Here is a 4,361-nt window from a genome sequence, read left to right on the forward strand (position 1 = left end):
TACTGTGTAAATTCAGGATCCACTCCTTTCACCTGCTACACCAGTTAGCTGCTACAAACCAGGTGATCCTAATGGGAGAAGCAGGAAATGCAAATATGTACAGCCAGAGGCGGAGCAAGAAATTTAACATCATTTTCCAGAAGCGAAAGTAAACGTGTGAGAGAGCAGAGCTGCAGTTGAGTCCTGTTTGTCTCTGAAAGAAGATTCAGCTGTCCATCAGGTTTCTCTCAGCAACAGTGGTGAGTGCAGCTGATTACTCTGTTCATCACAGTCACATTGGTTCAATAGAAATGTGCTCATATAGCCACAGATCCACTGTAGAAACACTGAGCTGCTGTTTGAAAGAGTCTCACTGAGGCACTGCTCAGGACTTTGGAATGAACCTCGAGGTGTCCAAAAGTACCTCCTATCTTATATTCCTAACCTGCTTTCCTTGACCTTAATGAAGACGTCACTGAGGTCAAGGAAAATTTGGTAGGAGATATGATAAGGACTTAGGAAAAGAGAAGAGCTGTGTGCTGAGAATGGCAAAAGATTAGAAAACGCTGATCTTACTTAAACGGGTCTATCAGGCTTCTCTGGAGTTAGAAGAGGTCTTCTAACACGCTAATGTTTTATGAATGGCATATAAACCATTTTGCAGTTGGCCTTAAGGAATAAGTGTTTGTAAGAGTTTTACTTTCAGGAAGACATTTCAATGAGTCATGCAAATGTAACTTAGAAAGTTTATGACACACAATTTACTGCCAAATCCACAAAACCTGTTGTGGAGAATGCTGCTAGAGCTAAGAAGCAATACGAGCACACATGCACGTGTCACAGTAACATAGTAACTGGGACGGCAGTTTTCACAGAGAAACACTTGCACCTGAGCGCACACTCGACGGTTGTGGTCAGCAGGCCTGCGGCACTCTCTCTCACACTCCCTCATTGGGATTTTTGAGCCAATAATTTGTGTTGTTCTTTGCAGATTGCTGTGTTTTTGGGGGTTTTTTTGGAAAAATGTGGGGGTTGTTTTGGAACGCACCTTCTGTCTTTTTGACTTCTGTCTGACTCCACATTTCCTCTTTTTATTTGTGCTTTTGTTTCAGTTAGCTCTTTCACATTAAAAGCAAAGTGAAGGCAGGCCTTTATTATGAAGCATTGAGAGGAAATACTCTGTTTGTCACAGAGTGAGGGGAGTTTTGTCAGTAGAGCTGTCTCACATGCCACCATTTTCATCATGAATAATAAAAACAGGAACAGGAAGTTAAATAGATGGTGGTGCAATACCATCAGCAAATCTTATCTTATCAGACAGGGAAGCACATGACAGACTGGGGAGGCAATGGATGAACCACAAGGAGGCAAACATGGGAACAGCTAAGGCAGATACAGACATGACTAAGGCATGGAGCGAGAGAGCGAGCGACACAGAGAGAGAGGAACATGGAGGGAGAGAGAGAGCGAGAGACATCCAGACAAAACAGCATAGACTAAGACTAAACATGACACACAGGTGAGGCACAGTAACAAGAACCTAAAGAGGAATAAACTAACTAAGAGAACAGGAAACACAAAAGATTAAATGAGGAAGAGCAAGGAAACAGAACCACGAATAATATCAAATAATGGAAACTGAACCAGAACACAAAACACTGGGTCACTGACTCAGACCAGTAGATCAAAACTGTGGAGTTTCCAAATTCTACTCTAATTTTAACAAAATTAAATTTTAACTAAATTTAACTAATATTTTGTTTTCAACACCAGGTACCTTTTTATAACATTTTCTGCTGCTTTAATTTGCCTAAGAACTTTATGGTCCACGAACCATCAGAAAGTGGAAACTCTGCCAATGACATCTGTTGTGGCTGTGACAAGTGGCATCATTCTGGTGATTTTCACACTTTTTCACTCTCACCTGGAGGTTTGCTCATTTAGAGGGTTAAAGTGCTTCATCTGCTCATCACAGTATACATACCGTCACAGCAGAGCAGCAATAACTCAAAATTGTTGATGGACACATGTAAAGAGTAAAATACTGACACTTTCTTTTTAAAAAATGAAACAAAATGGAATTTTAAATAAATTTTTTTTCTTTCTCCTTCACAGTGCAGACATGTCTGCTGCCGGTAATCTGCAATCTGAAGATCAGATTACGTGCTCCATCTGTCTGAATGTGTTCACTGATCCAGTCAGCACACCATGTGGACACAACTTCTGCAAAAACTGCATCAGTCAGCACTGGAAAATTAATCGAAGATATATATGTCCTATTTGTAATAAGGTGTTCAAGAGACGACCTGAACTAGACATCAACACTTTGTTCTCTGAGATGGTTGCTCAGTGCAGACGTGAAGCTCTGCAGAACGTCAGCAGCTCAGAGCAACAAGCTGCCAAACCAGGAGAAGTTCCCTGTGATGTCTGCACTGGAACCACACTGAAGGCCCTGAAGTCATGCCTGGTGTGTCAGACCTCCTACTGTCAGACTCACCTGGAGCCTCATCTGAAGTAAAGGTCTGAAAAGACATCAGCTGATTGATGCTGTGGAGAACCTGGAAGGCAGGATGTGCAGAAGCACGATAACCTTCTGCAGCTGTTCTGTAAGACCGACCAGACATGTGTCTGCATGCTCTGCCCTGTTTTAGACCACAAGAACCACGAGTTTGTTCCTCTGAGAGAAGAATATGAAGGAAAGAAGGCAGAGCTGGAGAAGACAGAGGCTGAGATTCAGCAGATGATCCAGAAGAGACGACTGAAGATTCAGGAGATCACAGAGTCGGTGAAGATGAGTAAAGATGCTGCAGACAGACAGAAAGCAGAAGGTGTTCAGGTCCTCACGGCTCTGATGGAGTCTGTTGAGAGACGCCTGAAGGAGCTCATGAAGGAGATCGAAGACAAACAGGAACTACAGAGAAACAGGCTGAAGGTCTCATCAAAGATCTGGAACAGGAAATCTCTGAGCTGATGGAGAGAAGCTCTGAGGTGGAGCAGCTCTCACGCTCTGAAGACCACTCCACCTCCTCCACAGCTTCTCCTCCCTGAAAGCTGCTCCACCCACCAAGGACCGGACAGAGGTCAGAGTCCGTCCACCATCATATGAGGGGACTGTGGTGAGAGCTGTGGCTCAGCTGGAGGAGACATTCTGGAAACCCATGAAGAAGAAGCTGTTTAAGGCTGAGCTGAAGAGGGTCCAGCAGTATGCAGTGGATGTGACTCTGGACCCTGATACAGCAAATCCTGCTCTCATTCTGTGTGATGATAGAAAACAAGTGTATCATAGTGATGTGAAGAAGAAACTTCCAGACAACTCAGAGAGATTTTTTCAGTGTGTTTGTGTTTTAGGAGAGCAGAGTTTCTCTTCAGGCAGATTTTACTTTGAGGTTGAGGTTAAAGGAAAGACTGAGTGGGATTTAGGAGTGGCCAGAGAGTCGATCGACAGGAGGTCAAATATTATACTGAGTCCTCAGAATGGTTTCTGGACTGTCCTGCTGAGAAATGGAAATGAGTACAAAGCGTGTGCTGCCCCTCCAGTCCGTCTCTGTCTTCAGCCTGGTCCTGAGAAGGTGGGGGTGTTTGTGGATTATGAGGAGGGTCTGGTCTCCTTTTATGATGTAGATGCTGCAGCTTTGATCTACTCCTTTACTGGCTGCTCCTTCACTCACAAACTCCACCCATACTTCGGTCCCAGTCTGAATCATGGTGGTAACAACTCTGCACCTCTGATTATCTGCCCTGTCAATCAACCAATCAACGACTGATTTTATTTGATGAACTGAGTGATTTTTACATAAAGGAACAAATGAACATATTGAGTGTAAACACTTTACAATTTCCATGTTTTACATAGATTCTGATTACTGTGGACTCAGATTTACTCTTTGGTTTATTCCTAATGGAATTTGATGTAAAGACAAGAAGAAGACAAAATATCAAACATAACATTTCAGAAACCTTAAATTAATAAAAAATAACCTTTTTTTAGATTCTTTTATTAAAACAAAGCATTCAGACTTCAGCTGAGGGGCAGTTATGATGGGTAAAAGTGGTTTGGTTATTTTGGATCTGTGTGAAGATCTGTGTGTATCTGCTCAGTGCGAACTGATGGATAATATTAAAACAAATCTGAGAATATTCATCCATCCATTTTCCTCTTTCCCAGGTCCCTGTTAGAAAACCTCTCTTATGAAGTGAGACACAGAGTCTCTGCAATTCTTCCACTATTATCCTGGGAACAGATATATGTGTGACGCTCCTACAGAGAAACAGGTACTTGGTGTACTTGTACATGATTGTAACAGTGCTCTGGATAACAGAGGAACCACAGACAGGGACAGAGAGACTATCATGGTTCTGGGTCATTTGACCCAGTGTTTTGC

General features: G+C 42.7%; 1 pseudogene; it reads left to right on the forward strand.

Moving 5' to 3' along the window:
• Positions 1-2,094: 2,094 nt before the first annotated feature.
• LOC102298131 lies at positions 2,095-3,800 on the forward strand (annotated as a pseudogene).
• Positions 3,801-4,361: the final 561 nt, after the last annotated feature.

This window comes from Haplochromis burtoni, unplaced genomic scaffold, assembly GCF_018398535.1.
Source record: "Haplochromis burtoni strain Fernald_Lab_line unplaced genomic scaffold, NCSU_Asbu1 Contig_3391, whole genome shotgun sequence".
NCBI classification, from domain to species: Eukaryota; Metazoa; Chordata; class Actinopteri; order Cichliformes; family Cichlidae; genus Haplochromis; species Haplochromis burtoni.